Genomic DNA, 25,482 nt, shown 5'->3' on the forward strand with positions numbered 1-25,482 from the left:
CTAGACACAGCATCTCCAATATTTGTGAATCAGAGAAAGGCTTATACGTAACTCTTCACTTATACAGCGTATACAGTAGGCCCAATGTGTTGAATGAGGCTGCATTTAATTACTTCCATGTCATCAAAAGCGATATACTTTGTCAAAACTGCAACAGCAGCTCACCCTGCTTGCTAACAGGCATCTCTTCTTAGTGAAAGAGAACCTTGGCAACCTGGCAGCATCTAACTCAACGAGAGATAAACAGTACCGTTAAGGACAGTGACATTAAAGACTTCTCTCTATTATTTTCATGAAATGTAGCATCAGAGTATTATATTATATAATAATATACAGAATTTTTATCATAATTAGGATGGACAGTCTTTTTTACCAGCTGTTAAACTATGCGAGGATCAATTAATTAAAAGTACAGTTGAAGTCGGAAGTTCACATACACCTTAGCCAAATACTTTTAAACTCAGTTTTTCACAATTCCTGTCATTTAAACCTAGTAAAAATTCCCTATCTTAGATCAGTTAGGATCACCACTTTATTTTAAGAATGTGAAATGTCAGAATAATAGTAGAGAGAATTATTTATTTCAGATGTTATTTCTTTCATCACATTCCCAGTGGGTCAGAAGTTTACATACACTCATTTAGTATTTGGTAGCATTGCCTTTAAATTGTTTAACTTGGGTCAAACGTTTCAGGAAGCCTCCATAAGCTTCCCACAATAAGTTGGGTGAATTTTGGCCCATTCCTCCTGACAGAGCTGGTGTAATTGAGTCAGGTTTGTAGGCCTCCTTGCACGCACACACTTTTTCGAGTTCTGCCCACAAATGTTCTATAGGATTGAGCTCAGGGCTTTGTGATGGTCACTCCAATCCCTTGACTGTGTTGTCAGTTGGCCATTTTGTCACAACTTTGGAAGTATGCTTGGGGTCAATACCCATTTGGAAGACCCATTTGCGACCAAGCTTTTACTTCCTGACTGATGTCTTGAGATGCTGCTTCAATATATCCACATAATTTTCCTGCCTCAAGATGCCATCTACTTTGTGAAGTGCATGTAACGGCTGTTGTAGAGACGGGACCAAAGCGCAGCGTGTTGATTGCTCATGATGAATATTTATTTTAACTCAGAACACTAAAGAAAAATTACTAAAGAGAAAACGAAAGCGTACAGTTCTGTCAGGTACATAAACTAAACAGAAGACAACTACCACTAACACAGGTGGGAAAAAACCCTACTTAAGTATGATCTCCAATTAGAGACAATGAGGACCAGCTTCCTCTAATTGGAGATCATCCCAAAAAACAACAACATAGAAATAGAAAAACTAGAACCTAAACATAGATATCCAAAACATAGAAAAACACAAAACACCCCCTGTCACCCCCTGACCTACTCTACCATAGAAAATAACATCTTACTATGGTCAGGATGTGACAGTACCCTCCCCCGCCCCCAAAGGTGCAGACTCCGAATGCCCTTAAACAACAAAAACAAAAAAGGGAGGCTAGGGTGGGTAACTCCTGTTTATGGCGGCTCTAGTGCAGTCCACATAACCTTATCCTCCAGCAGAGGAGGCGACTCCGGTTCAGGGCGTAACCCCCGCTCCACCCGCTTATCCCTCTGCTTTAGTACCACCGGACCGTGGATCGTCGTCGAAGGAATCGGAATGTAGATCATCGCTGGAGGTTCTGGGCTGCATGCCGCCGCTGGAGGATCTGGGCTGCAGGCTCTGGGCTGCAGGCCGCCGCTGGAGGCTCTGGGCTGCAGGCCGCCGCTGAAGACTCCGGGCTGCAGGCCGTCGCTGAAGACTCCGGGCTGCAGGCCGTCGCTGAAGACTCCGGGCTGCAGGCCGTCGCTGGAGGCTCCGGACTGGGGAGCGTCGCTGGAGGCTCCGGACTGGGGAGCGTCGCAGGAGGCTCCGGACTGGGGAGCGTCGCTGGAGACTCCGGACTGGACAGCGTCGCTGGAGGCTCCGGACTGGACAGCGTCGCTGGAGGCTCCGGACTGGGGAGCGTCGCTGGAGGCTCCGGACTGCGGAGCGTCGCTGAAGGCTCAGGACTGGGGAGCGTCGCTGGAGGCTCCGGACTGGGGAGCGTCGCTGGAGGCCGGATGCGCAGAGCAGGCACAGGGTATACTGGGCCATGGAGGCGCACTGGAGGTCTGGAGCTTATGGCTGGCACAACCAGTCCTGGCTGGATAACGCCCGTAGCCCGGCAAGCGCGGGGCGCTGTAACAGGTCGCACAGGTTTGTGCTGGCGAACTGGGGGTACCGTGCGTAGAGCTGGCGCAGGATAACCTGGGCCGAAGAGACGCACAGGAGACCAGGAACGCTGAGCAGGCACAATCCTTCCTGGATGAATGCTAACTCTAGCAAGGCAACTATGGGAAGCTTGCACCGAGCGCACCGGGCTGTAGCTGCGCACTGGCGACACAGTGCGCATCCCCGCATAACACGGTGCTTGCTCGATCACTCGCCCCCCACAGTAAGCACGGGGTGTTGGCTCAGGTCTCCAACCTGACTTTGCCAATCTCCCCGTGTGCCCCCCCCAAAAAGAATGTTTTGGGGGCTGTCTCTCGCACTTGTATCGTGGTTGGTATAGCGCCTCATAATAACGGCGCTCTGCTTTTGCTGCCTCAATCTCCTCCCTCGGGCAGCAATACTCCCCAGCCTGACTTCCGGGTCCTTTCCCATCCAGAATGTCTTCCCAGGTCCATTCCTGATCACGCTGCTTGGTCTTTAGGTGGTGGGTAGTTCTGTAACGGACGTCGTAGAGAGGGGACCAAAGCGCAGTTCTGTCAGGTACATAAACTAAACAGAAGACAACTACCCACAAACACAGGTGGAAAAAAGCCCTACTTAAGTATGATCTCCAATTAGAGACAACGAGGACCAGCTGCCTGTAATTGGAGATCATCCCCAAAAAACCAACATAGAAATAGAAAAACTACAACCTAAACATAGATATACAAAACATAGAAAAAACACAAAACACCCCCTGTCACACCCTGACCTACTCTACCATAGAAAATAACATCTTACTATGGTCAGGACGTGACAGCGCACCAGTCCCTTCTGCTGCAAAGCACCCCCACAACATGATGCTGCTGCCCCCGTGCTTCATGGTTGGGATGGTGTTCTTCGGCTTGCAAGCCTCCCCCTTTTTCATCCAAACATAACGATGGGCATTATGGCCAAACAGTTCTATTTTTGTTTCATTCTCCAAAAAGTACGATCTTTGTCCCAATATGCAGTGGCAAAAGTTAGTCTGGCTTTTTTTATGGCGGTTTTGGAGCAGTGGCTTCTTCCTTGCTGAGCGGCCTTTCAGGTTATGTCGATATAGGACTCGTTCTACTGGGGACATAGATACTTTTGTACCTGTTTCCTCCAGCATCTTCACCAGGTCCTTTGCTGTTGTTCTGGGATTGATTTGCAGTTTTCGCACCAAAGTACGTTCATCTCCAGGAGACAGAATGCGTCTCCTTCCTGAGCGGTATGACAGCTGCATGGTCCCATGGTGTTTATACTTGCGTACTATTGTTTGTACAGATGAATGTGGTACTTTCAGGCATTTGTAAATTGCTCCCAAGGATGAACCAGACTTGTGGTCCACATTTTTTTTCTCAGGTCTTGGCAGATTTCTTTAGATTTTCCCATGATGTCAAGCGAAGAGGCACTGAGTTTGAAGGTAGGCCTTGAAATACATCCACAGGTACACCTCCAATTGACTCAAATTATGTCAATTTGCCTATCAGAAGCTTCTAAAGCCATGAAATCATTTTCTGGAATTTCCCAAGCTGTTTAAAGGCACAGTCAACTTTGTGTATGTAAACGTCTGACCCACTGGAATTGTGATACAGTGAATTAATTATAAGTGAAATAATCTGTCTGTAAACAATTGTTGGAAAAATTACTTGTGTCTTGCACAAAGTAGATGTCCTAACCGACTTGCCAAAAATATAGTTTGTTAACACGAAATTTGTGGAGTGGTTGAAAAATTAGTTTTAATGACTCCAACCTAAGTGTATGTAAACTTCCGACTTCAACTCTATATCTCTTTGGCATCAAGCAATTTTATTCTGTCAGACAGCAAGAGGACCTATCCTTGAAATGCTGCCAGTATCAACTGCTCTCAAAATGCTCTTCAGCTACAGATGTAAGATCTTCCTTTGATCACCAGGTTGCAGAAGAACTTTCATGGAATGAAGCGAATTGTAAAAGTTGTAGTGTATTTGAGGTTTCAAAACCAAATCAAATAAAATCAAATTATATTTGTCACATGCGCCAAATACAACACCTTACCGTGAAATGCGTACTTACAAGCCCTTAACCAACAGTGCAGTTCAAGAAATAGAGTTAAGAAAAGATTTACTAAATAATCTAAAGTAAAACAATCTATTCAAATCAAAAGTAACACAAGAAAATTACATAACAATAATGAGGTTATATACAGTGAACGGTACCAAGTCAATGTGCAGGGGTACAGGTTAGTCAAGGTAATTTTTAAAGTGACTATGCATAGATAATAAACAGTGAGTATCAGCAACGGGGGGGTCAATGTAAATAATCTGAGTGGCCATTTCATTCATTGTTCAGCAGTCTTATGGCTTTGGGGTAGAAGCTATTAAGAAGCCTTTCGGTGCTCCGGTACCGCTTGCTGTGCAGTAGTGGAGAGAACAGTCTATGATGGGTGACTGATATCTTTGACAATTTTTTGGGCCTTCCTCTGACACCACCCATTATATAGGTCCCGGATGTCAGGAAGCTTGGCTCCAGTGATGTACTAGGCCATACGCACTACCCTTTGTTGCACCTTATGATCAGATGCTGAGCAGTTGCCATGGTGATGCAACCGGTCAGGATGCTTTCGATAGTGCAGCTGTAGAACTTTTTGAGGATCTGGGGACCCATGCCAAATCTTTTCAGTCTCCTGAGGGGGAAAAGTGTTGTCGTGCACTCTTCACAACTGTCTTGGTGTGTTAGGACCATGAAGTTCGTTGGTGATGTGGACACCAAGGAACTTGAAACTCTTGACCCAATCCACTTCAGGCCCGTCAATGTTAATGGGGCCTGTTCAGCCCACCCTTTCCTATAGTCCACGATCAGCTCCTTTGTCTTGCTCACTTGTTGTCCTCTCTTCCATATAGGCGGTCTCATCGTTGTCGGTGATCAGGCATGCTACTGTTGTGTCGTCAGCAAACTTAATGATGGTGTTGGAGTCGTGCTTGGCTACTCAGTCGTGGGTGAACAGAGAGTACAGGAGGGGACTAAGCATGCACCCCTTGAGGGGCCCCAGTGTTGAGGATCAGCATGGTAGATGTGTTGTTGCCTACCCTTACCACCTGGGGGCGACCCATCAGGAAGTCCAGGATCCAGTTGCAGAGGGAGGTGTTTAGTCCCAGGGTCCTTAGCTTAGTGATGAGCTTTGTGGGTACTATGGTATTGAATGCTGAGCTGTAGTCAATGAAAAGCATTCTCACAAAGGTGTTCCTTTTGTCCAGGTGTGAAAGGGCAGTGTGGAGTGCAATTGAGATTGCGTCATCTGTGGATTTGTTGGAGCTGTATGTGAATTAGAGTGAGTCTAGGGTTTCCAGCATGATGGTGTTGATGTGAGCCATGACCAGCCTTTCAAAGCACTTCATGGCTACCAACGTGAGTGCTAAGAGGTGGTAATCATTTAGGCAGGTTACCTTCGCTTTCTTGGTTACAGAGACTATGGTGGTGTTTAAAACATGTAGGTATTACAGACTCGGTCAGGGAGAGGATGAAAATGTTGGTGAAGACACTTGCCAGTTGGTCTGCGCATGCTATAAGTACACGTCCTGGTAATCCGTCTGGCCCTGTGGCTTTGTGAATGTTGACCTGTTTAAAGGTCTTGTTCACATCGGCTACGGAGAGCGTGATCACACAGTCATCCGGAACAGCAGGTGTTCTCATGCATGCTTCAGTGTTGCTTGCCTCGAAGCGAGCTTAAAAGGCATTTCGCTCATCTGGTAGGCTCGCGTCACTGGCTAGCTCGTGGCTAGGTTTTCCTTTGTAGTCCGCAATAGTTTTCAAGCCCTGCCACATCTGACGAGCATCAGAGCCGGTGTAGTAGGATTCAATTGTAGTCCTGTATTGACGCTTTACCGGTTTTATGGTTCGTCTGAAGAAATAGCAGGATTTCTTATAAGCATCCATATTAGTATCCCGCTCCTTGAAAGCAGCAGCTCTAGCCTTTAGCTCGGTGCAGATTGCCTGTTGCCTGTAATCCATAGCTTCTGGTTGGGATATGTACGTACGGTCACTGTGGGGACGACGTTGTCAATGCACTTATTGATGAAGCCGGTGACTGAGGTGGTATTATTCTCAATGCCATTGGATGAATCACGGAACATATTCCAATCTGTGCAAGCAAAACAGTCCTGTAGCGTAGTATCCGTGTCATTTGATCACTTCCGTATTGAGCTAGTCACTGGTACTTCCTGTTTTAGTTTTTGATTGTAAGCTTGTAAGTAAAAAATATTTTGACGTTTGTAATTTCCACTTTGAAATTTCTGACTTGATTTTCCCTTACGGAAAATGTATCAACCCCGACAAAAATGTCCATGAATTATAATCCATTTAATAATTCACATTACCTGCTGCTGCAGGATTATTTTCCTGCTTTCGCAAACTGGCTCAAATTAATATCCTACATCTGTAATTCGGATGCACAGCACTATTGTTGTATCCTCGACCTTTAGCGTCACTCCCTCCCTGAAAACCTGCTCACTCTCACACACATTGAAGATATTATTGCACACTTGTGGCTGTCAGTCTAACTCTTATCTGTTCCATCTACTTCAGTACCTCTCTGTCAATCGGGTCTGCTCAGGTTATTCATACACATGTCCCATGGTAGACATTTGCAACATAAGACCTGTCTCACACTGACATCTGGAATCCATGTACAGGATCTTTATGTCAGAGAACCTATGCAATACTATTCTCCTCCCATTTAATGTAAGTATTTTATTTGCATAAGACAACTGAAAACAAAATATGACTGAAGTGCAGTGAATGTTAGCTGACCATAAAACACATGAATTTCCCCAAGACAAGAAGTCTTTTGATTAAATTGTACTTCTCCGATGTTCTTAATGTAAGACTATCAAATAGCTCTGGGTTTGGAGATTTGACATGTAAAAACTGACAGCACATCTGTAAAACCTTTCTATGGTAAGAAAAACAGCTTTGTTTCACCCTGAAGGAATGTGACCTTTTCCCCCTCTTCTTCCTCTAACGCTGTCGGCCATTTAAAGCGTCTTCTCCCCGTCTGAAGCCGCTTATTGAAAGAGTGAAGGGCTCACTATCAGAATGCAGTCTGCATCCCAAATGGCACCCTATTCCCTATTAAGTGAACTATTTTTGAACAGGGTCCATATGGCTCTGGTCAAAAGTAGTGCACTTTATAGGAAATAGGTTGCCATTTGGGAAGCATCCTAAGAGTACAGGCGATTGTGCTGGACTGGTCCACGACTTGGCATAATTTCACAACCATGAGAGGGCAAACCTTCCTGTCTCTCCCTGACAGGGGGGCAGCAACAGGGTGTCGAGGCTGAAGGGGTTTCCTCTGATCGGGGTCAGAACAGGCCACCCTGTCACTGTACTGGAGTCAGTTGAACAGTAATTAGTCAGACTATGTCCCAAACTGGTCAAAAGTAGTACATCATGCATTGTAGGTTCTTTGAAAGTGCTTCAGTGGTCTGGTAGGTTGAGGGCTGAGTAGGAGGTAGGAGGTAGGAGATAGGAGATAAAGTATGACTCATGATGCAGTGGGTAGGAAATCAGTAGGTGGTGCAATTTCCTTTGCTTTACGGTATCCAGTAGAGTGGAGTATCATTGTAACAAACCTATCAATGGTCTCTTTGATTAATGAAGAATATTTGTCTGAGACCCTAGACAGAATATTTTCCTTGGAGTTGTAGTGGATTATTAATCAAGGATAAATCCGATTTTGATCCCAGTGCTTAATGTCATAAATATGCATCATGTCAAAAATATGAATTTTCCACTTTCCACACAAATCAAACGTTGATAAAAAACCACACACTTTTGGAGCTAGAATGTGTTTCAAGTTATAACTTACGTACAGAAATGTACTTTATGCTGGTTGGTAAGTTTTGGAAAGGTTTTACAATCATTAATTGAATCTGACAATCAATAAGGAATTGAGAAATGGATGTTACATGTTGATGAAAGCGCCTGGAGCAGATAAGCTGCTTCCTTTGGAGATATAGTGTATATTAATTTGACCATGTAACTATGTTATATAAACCCTCCAAACCAATCGACAGCCATTTTTAGACCCAGATGCGTGTGTTTACAACCTCATTAGGAATTCATTTGAAGGCAACATTTATTTACAGACTAAAGACAATACAGACCACATGCTGCTGTTTTCCACTGACAAAATCAGAAAAAATATATCTCTACTGAGTAATCCATTAATTAGTTTCCTATATTCAAAGAACAATGTCATTGTGCAGCTGTTGGTAGTCCGCAAACAGAATGTAATTTGATGTATTAGTAGTGTTATTTCATACCCCAGATATAGGTTGTACACAGATCTGTCTGCTACGACGGGCCCATAAATTGAAATCAGATCAAATGAGACCACCATACTCCACGACAGTGTAAGGTTTAGTAAAGGAAATGTTTACCCATGTTGTACAAGAGCTGTGAAGTTGTGTAAACACGACAGCTGTTCTGCAAGTGAGAACCGTACATCTCATCTTTTTATCTTGACCCTGTGCTCACCACATTAAAGGGGAAGGTCTAGCTGCAGAGCCTGAACCTCTCAGTGCACCCAGTGCCCCTCTGACATTAATTACCTTGATTAAGTGTTGTGTCAAAGTCATTACCACAACTATCCAGCAATCAATTTCTCAACAGGATGAAGAGCAGAGCAGTGCAGAGCAGACACGGCCCAGTACACAGTTTAGAGGAACACATGCAGAACACAGCTCAACAAAGGCACAGTAAAGATCTGGTAACCATTTGTTTGTAACTTTACACCTGAATTATGCATGTAGAGGCTGGAAAAGTAGGCCTGTGATCTACAAGTTATGTCATGAAGAACACGTTTGAGCCCCATAGGTAGCTAACAGGGCACTGTTCCTGGTCTGAAAAGTCCCAGCCTTGGGTTAGAGGGCTAGCCTAATTTCCGTCCTTGCAGACAATATTCAAAACCAACAGGCTGGTAAACCATGAGTAACCTGTGACATTCGCAAAGGTTATGTCACTCTCTCTAGCCTAATGGCTAAGTCAGGAGATTAGTTTTGGGTCTGGGGGCACTCTCCAAAACAGAGACAAATTAAATGGTGACAAATGTGTTCATCTTCAAACCCAGACCACGTGTAGACCTCCCTTTGACTGTTACAGTACCCCCCAAAATGCAGGGATCTGCTCTCCCCAGTAACCTAAGTCACCTTTATTCCCAGACCTGCACTCTCAAAAATGGCTCAAATAAAATAAAATGAAATCAAAGTTTATTGGTCGCGTACACATATTAGCAGGTGATATAGCAGGTCCTGCAAAATGCTTATGTTACTGACTACTGCAGTAAAATGTCAGTCGCGGTGGTAATCCACACCAGGTGGTATCCGGATCCAAAGTAATTTACTGTTGGTGTCTGGATCCATAGTTATTTACAGGTGGTGTCTGGATCCATAGTTATTTACAGGTGGTGTCTGGATCCATAGTATTTACAGGTGGTGTCTGGATCCATAGTTATTTACAGGTGGTGTCTGGGTCCATAGTTATTTACAGGTGGTGTCTGGATCCATAGTTATTTACAGGTGGTGTCTGGATCCATAGTTATTTACAGGTGGTGTCTGGATCCATAGTATTTACAGGTGGTGTCTGGATCCATAGTTATTTACAGGTGGTGTCTGGGTCCATAGTTATTTACAGGTGGTGTCTGGATCCATAGTTATTTACAGGTGGTGTCTGGATCCATAGTTATTTACAGGTGGTGTCTGGATCCATAGTATTTACAGGTGGTGTCTGGATCCATAGTTATTTACATGTGGTGTCTGGATCCATAGTTATTTACAGGTGGTGTCTGGATCCATAGTATTTACAGGTGGTGTCTGGATCCATAGTTATTTACAGGTGGTGTCTGGATCCATAGTTATTTACAGGTGGTGTCTGGATCCATAGTATTTACAGGTGGTGTCTGGATCCATAGTATTTACAGGTGGTGTCTGGATCCATAGTATTTTACTGGTGGTGTCTGGATCCATAGTATTTTACTGGTTGTGTCTGGATCCATAGTATTTTACTGGTTCTGTCTGGATCCATAGTATTTTACTAGTGGTGTCTGGATCCATAGTATTTTACTGGTTGTGTCTGGATCGATAGTATTTTACTGGTTGTGTCTGGATCCATAGTTATTTACAGGTGGTGTCTGGATCCATAGTTATTTACAGGTGGTGTCTGGATCCATAGTATTTACAGGTGGTGTCTGGATCCATAGTATTTACTGGGGGAAAAATAGTGGTGTCTGGATCCATAGTATTTTACTGGTTGTGTTTCGATAGTATTTACTGTGGTGTCTGGATCCATAGTATTTTACTGGTTGTGTTGGATGTGATTACTGGTGGTGTCTGGATCCATAGTATTATTTTTAGATAGTATTTTACTGGTTGTGTCTGGATCGATAGTTATTTACAGGTGGTGTCTGGATCCATAGTTATTTACAGGTGGTGTCTGGATCCATAGTTATTTACAGGTGGTGTCTGGATCCATAGTATTTACAGGTGGTGTCTGGATCCATAGTATTTTACTGGTTGTGTCTGGATCCATAGTATTTTACTGGTGGTGTCTGGATCCATAGTATTTTACTGGTTGTGTCTGGATCCATAGTATTTTACTGGTGGTGTCTGGATCCATAGTATTTTACTGGTTGTGTCTGGATCCATAGTATTTTACTGGTTGTGTCTGGATCCATAGTATTTATCAGGGATCAAGGTAAGACCCGGATGCAGACACATCAAATTGACAATGGTTTAATATTCCAACAGGGGCAGGCAATAGACAGGTCAAGGCAGGCAGAGGACAACAATCCAGAGGTGGGGCAAAGGTACAGGTCGGCAGGAAGGGTCAGGGGCAGGCAGAGTAGTCAGGCAGGCGGGCTCAGAGTCAGGACAGGCAAGGGTCAAAACCAGGAGGGCGAGAAAAAGAGAGACTGGGAAAGCAGGAGCTGATAACAAAAACGCTGGTTGACTTGACAAACAAGACGAACTGGCAACGGACAAACAGAGAACACAGGTATAAATACACTGGAGAAATACTGTTATACCCTGATCTTTTTCACCTGTGTTTGGGATTGTCTCCACCCCCCTCCACACCTGGAGGGGGGTGGAGACAATCCCAAGGACAGGTGAAACAGATCAGTGTATAACAGTATTTTATTGACATAAATCTGAATAAACACGGAAATGTGTCCATGGCCCTGTGACCTGTCACCTGACACATTGACATCAAGGCTTTGGATAAAAAAAGTGGCTGAGGGTTGAACATCGTGGGAGGAAATACACTGATACTCATAAACCATCTCCTTCTCTTCCAAAGCTTTACCTGCCTGTGGCCTCCACAATGACTTACTCACGTGTTAACCTTATACCTTTTGAGGATTTGATTGATTTCCAAACTTTGTTTAAATGTGTGGCAGTCATTTTGCTATATGTCCAATGATTTAACATTTAATTTAAGAGCAAGCATAGTATGTATCATCAGTTTATATGGCAGATATATGACTTCTAGAATTTGTTAGCAATCTAAATCTAAGTCAGGCTGTGCTGGCTATACTGGAATACATATGTGAATATTTGAGTATAGCTTATCTGCACATTTTATTCACCTCTCCGTAATTATTCCAATATAGGTATGATGTATGCAAACATGCAGATTTGTAACAATGAGGAAGCATCTGTGCTGTTGAAATTAGTGCACGTGAACTTTAGACATCAAAACTCATACACTTGACAACACTTCACATGCAAAAAAAGTTTTCAAGATTTTTCAAATGCACAGAATGACAACATAACTTCTCCTGGCATTGTCTGACCTTATCTGGGTGGAGGGTTAGATCTGAGGCCTAGTGAAGTCGCTCCCATTAGTCTAGTCAAACCACCCATCATGTTGACTGTGGAAAACATATATACAAATACTAACTACGTCAAATAAAACAGTAATTCCTTTAATCAAAGACAACACTTTCCTTTTATGCGCGTTTGTTCATTTAATTTCATATTTATTTGTTGTGGGTACCTCTGGCTTAGACACTTCATCAAATACTGGTGTTTTATGTGGAAAATGATCCATTCCGCTTTTCAGAACTTTCATCACAATTCCTTTTTATATCCCCCTTCATTGCCCAATATCCAGGATTGACTTTAACTATGCCAGGTGGCTGGGACAGCCTGCAATTGTGGACCTCAAGGACCTAACCTCAACCACCACAGCTCAAAATACAGTATCTCTCATTTGCATATCACTGACCTAATCCACTTTCAAAGTCAAAACAATGAGTAGGATCAAGTTAAGAGTTTGTCAAATTTAGTTGCATATATGGGGTATTTGAATATTTTTATTATTTTGGATTAAATCAGTTTTACAGTAACTTTATGAACTTATAAGGTTGTGCTGTACATTTACATAATACAACCAGCTACTGTATGCCTTAAACCTAGAGATATAAAAATGTTACAGTACTCCTAAGTATGAGTTATTTCATGTTTGGGTAATTGTCTTGACATTTAAATTGGATTGGGATTTTTCTAGTTACGCAATTAAATACGGGCCAATTAAATCAGTCCATCTCTAAGCAACAGGCAGAAACAAGCACTGACTAGGCCAGTGAACTCAATAGATTGTCAATGCTGATTTATGGTCACAGATCATTTCCGAAGCTCTCATTTCCAATGCTCCTACTGTTACAGAACTTGTATAGTGTCATATATCCATTGGAGTGACTTTTCAGTTATTTTGTAAAATGAATCTATCATGTCGGATCGATATGAACAATGTGTTAGTTCCTTAGAGTACAGCTAATGAGAAAAACTGACCTCATTCTTTAGTCAACAGCTCATATGGAAGACGAAAGGGTGTAAATAAAATATGATGGACATGAAGCTGGTCTTGTGTCCTACCATACGTGCCATAAATCTGTCTAAGTTTAGGAGTACTTATACAGTAATACAAGCAGATAGACATTTTTTATCTTTGGAAAATACTAGTTAACCTCTATAACATTCCTGTTTAATGTTTCGAAGTTTCATGATCCTTACCTCACTCCACTTAAACCTCTCACAACACAGGCGCCGAGTTGAACTGTCCCTACAGGCCTGTTTAGACACTCATCCTACAGGTCAAAATATTTTGGACAAGGAGATTAAAATATGAAAGTATTTGTTCCCTAAGGCCTTTTGTTATTGCCTGGAGATGGTGGTGATAAAGGTGTCCATCCTCATTAGACATGAACCATTCCAAAGTCACCTCTGTCTCGGTTGAAACCTCTGACGTTGTTAAGTTAAAGAAAAGGGTTTAGGTTTTATTCTGCTGTTAAAGAATACTGAGGGCTTGTCAGCCTGGAAACTGACTTCCTATTAAACACACTCAAACATCAATATAATGTACACCCTGCATGGTTCCAAAAGCTGATAATATAATGGATAGTGAACTTGCTGTACGCATTTGATTCATAGTCTGCCATAAATGTAACTATGGCTGCTCTGTTCAAATTAACTATGGCAGCCAAAAACTAAGCTAAATAATCACTTTTGTTTTACATTCATACTCAAGTAAAAGTCTGATGAAAGGCATTATTTTATTTGTTTTATGTGTGTAAAAGTCCTGACAAGTATTCATGGGTAGATGCAAGTAGGGGTTCAGATTTTGCAATCTTCAGCTTATACAATCTGTCCTTGAAGCATTCATTACGAGTCCTAGAGGGGAGAATTTAGCTGATGAAGCTGGAAAGTCCTGGAAGTCCTGGAAAACCTGGAAAGTCCATTCTAATATATTTAACATTTTGACATTGTGCTAAATGCCTGTATATCTCTATACCAAACTAAAGTAAGTTACAGAATATACTTGTATTTCAGTTCTGAATTGACATGAAAATACCCAAAATAGCAGCAAAGGATACATTAGCAATTTTAGCTGGTAAAGCTCTTAAAGGTAAAGTTCCTATACAGTAACGCCTCATAATGAGGTTTGGAGGAGCACCTTGATGGATCCTTGGTGGATTAAAACATTGTGTGTATGTTGTACTATGGAAATGTCTCCATGTCTTCCTGTCTTTGATGTTGGAGGCAATAAAGTGATGCCTGGGAGAGGGGGAAAAAGTTTGATGGACCATGTGGACTCTTTGAGGACCTCTCAAGCACTGTGTAGAATATTGGCAGTTCACATGAGGAGGAGCTCAAATTGGATTTCATTCTTTTCAGAATTCGACCAGGAAAGGCTGGGTATGATTAAATAAAAATAACATAATTGGTACATGTGAAAAACCAGCAGCTGGACAAGATTGAAACATTCTGTCCTGAATGCGAAGAAGCATCCACTTGGCTGACAAAGAGATGACTGATAAAAGAAAACGATGAGAAAAAGTAACAGCAAATCTAACTCAGATGTCCGTTTGAGAGAGTTTGAGAGCATTTTGAAGCTTCCAGCGATAATCAGATCATGGATGCTAATTCTAAAACTGCCTCAGATGGGTCTGACAAACTATTGAATGTAGGTTCCTATTAAAGACTGGAGAGATACACATTATGTCAATCCTATTTAGCCTTTTAATAGACTTTATAGACCTGGGATAAGCAGCTATAAGACTTCTACAACAGGTGAAGTCAGTGGGCTTCACCACAAGCCCCAAATTATTGTGGCCTATGGCGACATCCAGGGCACGTTCCAGTTCATCTTTATTGCAGTCATGATGCGCAGATTATCAGACCTCACAGATCAGACCTAAGCAGAGAGATATCATTGTCCATAGGTGCTAACTGAAAAAACGATGTATTGTGGCCTACATGCAAGTCTCAAGTCCTAGGCAACTGATTCCTTCCATTTCCACTCTGGTTGTTGATTATCTATAATTATTGTTTGGTCTGGGAAGTTTCCGAAATTTCCTGACATTGGTTAGGGCATAATTACCAGACATGACAGTCTAACCACACCAATGGCGTGCTCCATGCAAGTCTCCATTTGCCTTTGAAGCTGATTCATTAAATAGATTTGTTAACATGATTCATAGTAAGAAAATCCTAAACAAAATTGTCTAGTCTGTACTTGATACATTTCCCATTAGCCTGAGACTAATGCTGTCCTAATATGGACACCGTACAGCCCTAAGCTTTGCTTTTGCTTGATATTTTTCCAAAACCTCACAGGATTTCATTTTAAAATTGCTCCCTTACATTTCCTGACCACTTATATTTTAAACTTGACAGACAATCATCTTTAAAAGTGCAGACTGTATAACATTTCCAACTGCAATGCACTTCCGTCCTTGATGTTTTCATATACTATGTACTTATATGCAGTGGTCATCCCCTACACATGCTGCAGCAATCTACAGCCAACACCATATTAGCATGTCCAGTAACAGTGGTGGATCACGTGGCATTCAGTCAACAAAGGATATGACAAAGTTATGAATTGGATGTGAGAATTACATAATGACAGATACAGTTTGAAGCATGTAATGGTTTTAATTTATACCTTACATATTTGTACGGTTGCACCTGTTGAATTCTGATCACTTTCAAATTTTAAGAAAGATGTCCTTTGGGCAACAACCCAATTCATACATGCAATTATTTTTCTTATGTTGAAATCACAGACACACACACACACACACACACACACACGCACACGCACACGCATACACACACTGCAGGATCTCTAGCAGATTATTCTCCACCTCTGCACTAGTGTAGTTTGGTGCTTCAGCTGTCATCACTTATTCTGTTAAACACAATGGGCTAAATGAGAGGAAAGTGAGTGCACCCCTATGCTGTTATTGCTCAGCATGATCTGTGATGCCCCCTTTGCACATCATGAGAGACAGAGCCTACATCTTGTTTGAATATACAATACCTTTGATCTGATCTTCCTTGATGTATCTAATCCTGATTTTAAATGGAATCTTTGCAATGTGTGATTGACAGTGTCCATGTACAGTACATGTGGGATCCTCGCTCACCTCATGTTTACTGAACAATTAGAATTTTTCAATATTTTTTTAATTTAATTAAACCAACTTCAAACTGTCAGACAACTACTTGACAGGTCGTACTGTGACATCAAACTTGGAAGTGGTGTCAAAACATGACTGAAATTACATTGCCTACTGTTGGATCTGTGTACAATCTGTGTCTTTCCTTCTCTGGCACCACTGCATATGAAATGCTTTCTGTGTCCTGAGTGTTACTGAAGGTTTCAGAGCCTCCAGGGATTCAGTGGAAAACTCTTTGAGGGGGGAAGTCTAACACTATTGGGGTCTTCCAAGCGGTGGTGCTTAACTGAACCTGAGAATTGACCTCCATATCGTTGTCTAGACAGGAACAGGAAGTAGAAATGTGAGTGTGTTCTAGAAGAGGTCATAATTTATGAGGCATCTGTTCCACCTCATACCCGTATTCTGTTGAGAAAACAGTTCAGTGTATGGAAAGGAACAGGATGAAGTAGGCTTGATGTGTCATACCCTCCCAGACCACCCTGAAGTATAGATTTATTCACATCTTAATGGTAAACAAATTAGCTTGTAATTCCAGACATTTGGTGGGACTTTTGCCAATCAGGGTACAGAAACAGAAGGCCAAAATGCAATTTTGTTCGATATTATCAAATAAGTCTCCATAATTCTGTGTTGATAATCATTGTCCCTTTTCTATGGCTGATATTTGTGTGATGATGTCATTCGTGTCGTTGCATCTAGATGCTAAATAGGGTTAAGAATGGTGTAGAATGGAAAAACATGAATGACGACTGAATCATCACAATGGCTGAACAGTCATATCCCCTTCATTTGGGAATGTGACCCTTCCTTCTGCTGCTGTTGAAGAGTTAGTCCCTCTGTTCCATAGGCTTCCTCTTCGCCACATATGGTCAGAATTAGCGAGCTGGAAAGCCCCCCAATCTGAAATCTTCCCTCTGATGGATGCGGCCAGGCAGACTTTTACTCATCCACTGATGACAGATTTTAGTGGAAAATCTGTGTCCTGTAATGTAGTAAAACATACTCACATCAAACCTGAACCTTTTTTTCTGCTTCAGACTAAAATAAGTTGGTCCGCAGTCACAACAATCACAGTGTGCCGGAAATGTGGGCATTCATCCCTGTAGTATTAGTTATCTCACAGGTGATAATGGGATTATTGTGTGTGTGTGTGTGTGTGTGTGTGTGTGTGTGTGTGTGTGTGTGTGTGTGTGTGTGTGTGTGTGTGTGTGTGTGTGTGTGTGTGTGTGTGTGTGTGTGTGTGTGTGTGTGTGTGTGTGCGTGTGTCATTCTACCTCAATAAGGCTTGAATGAAACACATGTAGTTCCTCACTTTGCTCTTTGTTTGTACTGGTCACTTCATGAGCTCCTCCAACACTGGTTCCAAGTCTAGTAGACAGAGGGCTATCAATGTTTCTTTGGAAATGAGTGCTGTGCATCATCCAGGTATAGCAGTGTATCATTCACAAGACCCCCCAGACATCTCTGTATGAGCCAGTGGAATTTTTCTGGTTCGTTAATGAGCCCAAAGGACATTCTTTGAAACTCAAACAAACCCAGAGGTGTGGTAAAGGCGGTTTTCTTTGAGGCAGGTAAGGGATTCCTCCATTCGGAAGGCGCAAAAGCTGACAACACGGCAGTCTCTCGTAAAGTGTGATCGCTAGTTCATGCAAGTTCTTGCCATATCAAATAATTAAATCAGTGCAATAAAATATTCACAGCACATTGTAAAATGGTGAAGATGGAGATGCAAGATGACATCATACACTGTAGAGACTACAGCAGGGCTCTCCAGCCCTGTTCCTGGAGAGCTCCAGTTCTGTAGGGTTTCCCTCCAAAACCTAATCTGGTGCACCTGATTCTAATAATTAGCTGGTTGATAAACTAAATTAGGTTAGTTACAACTGGGGTTGGATTGAAAACCAACTGGATGTTAGCTCTCCAGTAACAGGGTTGGAGAGCACTGGGCCTCGTTTCCCAGTATGTTTCCCAGTTGTAACTTAAGCATTACGATGATCGTATCAGATGCATCGCTATTTACGAGCCAACTTTTAAAAAGTGTTTCCCAAACAAGCACGTATAGAGAATGTTTGCTAAGTGTTGTCGTTAGACGATGTGTTGATGTGAATAGGATCGAAAGAAAAGCAGCGCTGCTCTCAGATCAGCTTTCTCCATTCAAATCTTACCTTATTCCACAATCCTGACGACGGATCAGCTCCTAGATAGATATTACCACTTATGGCTGCAAATAGGCTACTGAGGCGGCTTATTATGCTTACCCAATAATAAAGCACTAAATCAGAGATTGGGTACATCGTTGCGTACATGTTGTCACACATCATGAAACACATTGAGGCAAAAATTACAGACAATAGCCTAGTTGCAAAATAGAACTCAATTGATTGAACATGAAATTAATTTCAATATGATTGAATTAGCTTATAGGCCCATGTTTATTATGGACCCTTAAAATAAAGTGTTACCTGAATCTTTTAATGCAGTCCTCTCGGTTTTCATTTGAAACATAATTTTATCCTTCCCTTGTTCGTAACAGTTTCAAATACTTTTGCAACTTTGTATTTGTAGTGAACTTCATTTTGAAGTTATCAGCAGACACAGTCAGACAGCCTAAACATCTTAATTCTATGTTTAGCAGAGATCTTCTGTGAATAAAGTGACACGGAAGGGCAAACTATGCACTTTGGCTGTTCTAAGAGTGGTCTGGATCACTATGCAAAGGTTTTTAAGAGCCACGTTACTAACGAAGGCTCTGGGAAACACCTCTGCTACCAAAGATACATCGTAAGAACGTTCTAACGATGATCTTAACACTACGAAGATTCTGGGAAATGAGGTACTGGACTAAAGACTACACCTTCTTAGGCATTAAGCCTATCTATAAGCCTTGAGCTGTAATTTACATCTTTAGATGTAGTATCATGTATGCACTTATGTGTTTATCAAAATGGTATCATAGCAACAGCTAATTGTATTGAGCTCTGCATGAGTTTATTGGGGTTGTCCAACACCTCTCACATTTCAGAATAATCATATAAAGAGTAGCTCACTGTGTCAAAATAATTTTATTAAGAGTAGCGAATGATGTCAAAAATAATCATATAAAGAGTAGCTAACTTTATAAAAATATTTGTATGAACAACATCTAACTGTGTTTAAATAATCATTTAAAGAGTAGATAACTGTGTCTAAATAATCATATAAAGAGTCTCTAACTGTGCATGGTCAAATAGAATGGCAAAACACTGATGTGATGTGGCAATATAGAACGTGGGAACGATCTTCCAAGGTATAACTAGATTGGAAGTATATTAGTCACGCAGAGAAGGGTGAGGTAAGACACGTGCTGTCATTCCAGCGTTTAACAGGTAACATGGTTTTCGGGTTTATTTGGGAAGTTTGGTTTGTATGGAAAGTTCACTTTTATTGAAGCTGTTCTCCAAAAGGGCACGTGGATGGATGTGTTCTGTGCCAGGATTTATGTCGCTGTTTATGTGGAACTTCCATCCTGCTGTTTAAAACCTGATCCAATTCTTCCTTCACTCCAAGCAGCAGCACCAACCATGCTGTATATTTGCTCAGCAATTGTGTAGATTTCACATGCACACATACAGTACAGTAGTTAAATAATCAGTAGTTAAGTAGTGTCGAGTCGATGACTACTACTACACAATACATTGAAAGTAAGAGGTCATAAGAAAAATATAATTTCCTTGCTGAAATACTACAGCTTTCTAAGGTTAAGGGGAGGTGAATAAAAACATAAAACCATCTCTCATTGTTTTATAGATCTGAGCAAGAAGAAAGGGGATTTTCAGTACCTCCAGAATTATAACATGGGGGTGCAATTCATCTGGTGGAACATCCCCCAAGTGCTGACCTCATAAAGTAAGTTATTAAAAACAATGTCACCGTTAAACTTAAAGTTTGATGCATGACTACAGGACATGGATTGAACTGCATTGTTGATTAATTGCTTGTAAGTAAGCATTTCACAGTTTAGTCTACACTTGTTATATACGGCACATGTGACAAATACAATTTGATTTGATTTGATGTTTGGCACACTGTAAAGCAACACTTTTTCCAAAGAAGCAAATGAACTTTTAATCCTCTAACTGGCTAGGTTTGCCATGGAAACTAACTAGGAAAGATGCATCATCAATTTATTTTATGACCCCAATATTTCCTGATTAATTATTCTTAACTACTCTGGGTATTGTTCTGGAAATGAGGGTTAAAACACATATGTATTGTATGATCTTAGTGGTTAAATTTACTTGAAGCTCTAGGTATATACACTGGCTATACACATTTTTTTTCCATGACATAGACTGACCAGGTGAATCCAGGTGAAAGCTACCATCCCTTATTGTCACTTGTTAAATCCACTTCAAGTAGTGTAGATGAAGGGGAGGAGACAGGTTAAAGAAGGATTTTTAAGCCTTGAGACAATTGAGAAATTGGATTGTGTATGTGTGCATTCAGGGCGTGAATGGGCAAGACAAAAGATGTAAATGCCTTGACACAATTGTGGGAAGCATTGGAGTCAATATGGGCCAGCATCTCTGTGGAACGCTTTCGACACCTTGTAGAGTCCATGCCCTGACAAATTGAGGCTGTTCTGATGGGAAAATGGGGAACAGAATCAAAATCTGCTCAAGTCGGCAGGTAGCCTAGTGGTTAGAGCGTTGGGCCAGTAACTGAAAGGTTGCTGGATTGAATCCCTGTAAAAATCTGTCATTCTGCCCCTGAAAAAGGCAGTTAACCCACTGGTCCCGGTAGGCCGACATTGTAAATAAGATTTTGTTCTTAACTGACTTGCCTAGTTAAATAAAGGTTGACAAAAAAGAAAGTCCTCTGATTTACCACCATAATGTTCCAACTGTATGCTACCATTATGATCCTCTTTTAAATCTCTCTTTAAGCAACACCTTGTAGCAATAGGCAGGACGTGGGTAATCAAACTGTTTCTTTGAGGAGTATTTGGTTAATTAAGCTGCTCATTGTTTAATTGATTGGTTTAATTAATGGACTTTTTCTCTCAGGGGGGTGATAGTTTTTATTTATGGACTGTGATATTTATTTATTATTTATTCAGATAAAAGTACAACAGCAACAACACAGACAATACTTGGCATTACAGACGGAAAGATACTGTAGAAGCCTTAAATTCCAGTTTAGTCTAGACATGATCTAACAACAATCGTGACAATAACATTGGCAGTGTGCGTTCGACAGTGACTGTGATGCCAAAGTGTAAATCATTGTTGACTTGCATTAACATCTTTTGAATTCGAATAAGACTGTTGATATTTTGTCAGTGACTTCCATTATCCCTAATCAGTACAGTATATCCAGTGATACTGTACTCTGAATTCTGGAGCCTTTAATAACATTATATTTTCATATATCATAACTACAGGGGCAGGATAGAGTTTAGACTGATTAGCCACAGCGTTGTTTAATGACTTGTGTTAAGATTCAGCTTGTTGAAGTTCTGGATCAAAATCCATTAATATATATAATGTGGTAAATTAGAACATTTTACAGCTTGTAAAAACATATTTTGTGTTTTCCAGTAAGTGAAATCTTTGTGTTACCAACACTTTTGTAAGTGAAATTAGCCTTTCTAAAAACGGGTGGGTTTTCTTCACCGAAATAACCTTAAACTATTGACTTTTTGGCTTCAACAAGAGATCCTCTTAAACTTCAATCTAGATCGTCCTGGAGCAGTGGGGCTTGACTGACACCATGTCAGACTCTTCATCTCTTCATGACATCCGTGTAGCTCATCCATCTAGGTTTGCTATGTGACAGTAATCTCTCGTGGACAGAGATCGACGTAAAAATAACTGATACCGTAGAATCTGTCAGGAATGGAACAGGGTGCGGGGGATAACAAGCAGCAGTAGTGCCGGTGTTTGGGTTTTTCGTCACTGGTTATTTGGACAAATCATGATTTCACAGGTGTAAGCATCTTTCGAATTTTGTCAGGGTAGTGGACATTCGGCCCATAACTTGCAAAGAGAGAGAGTGGAGCTTCTCGTACCGATTCCACTCCTTGTCCAAGCATCTCTTAATCCCTTCTCTAAAACAAGTATGGCCCCAAGTGAGACTTTAGTTCTGGGTTGAGATTACATGACAGAGACTAACTTGGTTGCACTATATTTTACATCAAGGTTAATGTTGTGTCCCAAATGGCACCCTAATCCATATTTAGTGCACTTATTTTGACCAATGAAACAAGTAGAGAAACCACAGTGGTGTAGCTAGTCCTCAGTAAGTGCTCACCACTGACCAGGCAGTCTACCCCCAGTCTGGACCCCAGTGGAAAAGTAGGGATTGATATGCACTTTCAGAGACCACAGGACACAGGCACCACACAGAGCACAGAGCTCTTTTATGACCTCTCTGACACAGCACACAGGCGCCAGGCCTGTTAGTAAATTTGACGCCTTAGCTAGTAAACACTAACCCGAAAAATTATCTCACAGTAAAATGTGCCTTATTAGAGTCATTGGATATGACAAAGGCAGTTAATGAAAAGTGTCTCCAGATTTAAAGAAAAATGTTGTTTAATTAACAGTGGTGACAATTATGTGTGAGGAGGAGCCTGATGTTATTGAGCTAATTCTGAAGTGGTGGTCCACGAGTAAGAAGCGTATTTGTTAACCTCAAAATTCCAAAGAAATCATAGCCTAAATCTGCAAACGATCTGCAAACGACAAGTAACTCTTATACTAAACACATGTTGAAGACATTTGGCAAACCTGCCGTTGAATAGCTCCTATTAAACAAATGGTGAAATCCAGTGTTATTCCCAATTTAAACCATCACGGGAGCCACAACTTAACCCCTGCCCTCGCCAGGCTTTGCTAAAAAAAAAACTGTTTTATTCCATCTAAATAAGTGCAAGTATGAGACAAATGTCCTTTCATTTGTAATGGTTTTCCACAAATGATGGGCAAGAAATCGTAGCGGCATATGCACTACCTGAATCAGCATTAAGTTATTCAGTCTGGCTTCTCTGCGTCAATCCTAACAAAGGCAAAGACATCTGCTTTGATGTATTGAAATCAGTTGGAAAGAGCAGGCGGTGTGATGGGGGATTCCTTCATTACAGAAGCAAATATTTCCCCTGACATCATATCCACTTTCAACGCAGAAAGACGTCATGTCCACTTTCAACACAGAAAGACACCATATCCACTTTCAACGCAGAAAGACACCATATCCACTTTCAACACAGAAAGACGTCATGTCCACTTTCAACACAGAAAGCGTAAAGCCGATGGATTTGCTCCTGTTCCAATCCCCGGAGATCTCACCTGATCACTTACGGCCCCAATCAGAACCAGCTGTTGGGCTATGGGCACACAAAGCAGAAAGTTACCTTTGCCATACCTTTACCTTGTCCCCCAAATAACACCACATCTCTACCAAATGGTAACTACTTTTAGTTCATTGATCATACACATTTTGCACTTTTGAGTACCCAGGTTTTCACACACACCAATGTTGTCATTCATACTGATAGTGTTAGCCTTTTTTACTGCAGGGGACAAAATCAGGGTTACACAGAGTGTTACTTGGCAGTCTTAAACAAAGCTTCTTTAAAACAAAAGTATACACCTCACACACATGGTTATGGGCTTAAAAAAACAAGACACCTGTACCATGTCAGATATAGAGTAGAAATGTGTTAAATTTTGAGTTTGCATCCCAATAGTGCACAATATATACAGTGCATTCGGAATGTATTCAGACCCCTGAAATATCACATTTACATACGTTTCTCCCATTCTTCTCTGCAGATCCTCTCAAGCTCTGTCAGGTTGGATGGGGAGCGTCCCTGCACAGCTATTTTTAGGTCTCTCCAGAGATGTTTGATCGGGTTCAAATCCGGGCTCTGGCTGGGCCACTCAAGGACATTCAGAGACTTGTCCCGAAGCCACTCCTGCGTTGTTTTGGCTGTGTGTATGGGTCATTGTCCTGTTGGAAGGTGAACCTTCACCCCAGTCTCAGGTCCTGAGCGCTATGGAGCAGGTACTCATCAAGGATCTCTTTGCTCCTTTCCCTCGATCCTGATTGGTCTCCCAGTCCCTGCCGCTGAAAAACATCCCCACAGCATGATGCTGGCACCAACATGCTTCACCGCAGGGATTGTGCCAGGCTTCTTCCAGACGTGACGCTTGGCATTCAGGCCAAATAGTTCAATCTTGGTTTCATCAGACCAGAGAATCTTGTTTCTCATGGTCTGAGAAACCATTAGGTGCCTTTTGGCAAACTCCAAGCGGGCTGTTATGTGCCTTTTACTGAGGAGGGGCTTCAGTCTGGCCACTCTAACATAAAGGCCTGATTGGTGGAGTGCTACAGAGATGGTTGTCCTTCTGGAAGGTTCTCCCATCTCCATAGAGGAACTCTGGAGCTCTGTCAGAGTGACAATCGGGTTCTTGGTCACCTCCCTGACCAAGGCCCTTCTCCCCCTGTCACAGCTGTCGTAGGAATGAGTGGACCAAGGTGCAGTGTGTGTGTGTCGTTCCACATTTTTTTTTACACTGTGAAGCTATGCAATACATAAATAAACTGAAAGACAAAAACAACAAACCGTGACCCAGAGGTGAAACATACACAACTCAAAATTAATCTCCCACAAAACCCAGGTGAAAAAACCCCTACTTAAGTATGATCTCCAATTAGAGACAACGAGGACCAGCTGCCTCTAATTGGAGATCATCCCAAACAAAAACCCCAACAGAGACATACAAAACTAGAACCTAAACATAGAAATAGAAGAGCAGAGAGAAAAAAACCTTGTCACGCCCTGACCTACTCTACCATAGAAAATAACATCTTTCTATGGTCAGGACGTGACAGTACCCCCCCACCAAGACAAAAACAACAAATCCCCTCCCCCCAAAAAAAACAAAAAAAAGAAAAAGAAAAGGGAGGGCAGGGTGGGTAACTATTGTCTATGGCGGCTCTGGTGCAGTACCCAGAACCCTATCATCCAGCGGATCCTCCAACAGAGGAGGCAGTTCCGGTTCGGGGCGTAACCCCCGCTCCGCCCGCTGATCCCTCTGCTTCAGTACCACCGGACCGCGGATCATCGCCGGAGGCTCCGTACTGCAGACCGCCGCTGGAAGTTCCGGGCTGCAGGCCGTCGCTGGAGGTTCCGGGCTGCAGGCCGTCGCTGGAGGTTCCGGGCTGCAGG

Source organism: Salmo salar, chromosome ssa15 (assembly GCF_905237065.1).
Source record: "Salmo salar chromosome ssa15, Ssal_v3.1, whole genome shotgun sequence".
In the NCBI taxonomy this organism is placed as follows: Eukaryota; Metazoa; Chordata; class Actinopteri; order Salmoniformes; family Salmonidae; genus Salmo; species Salmo salar.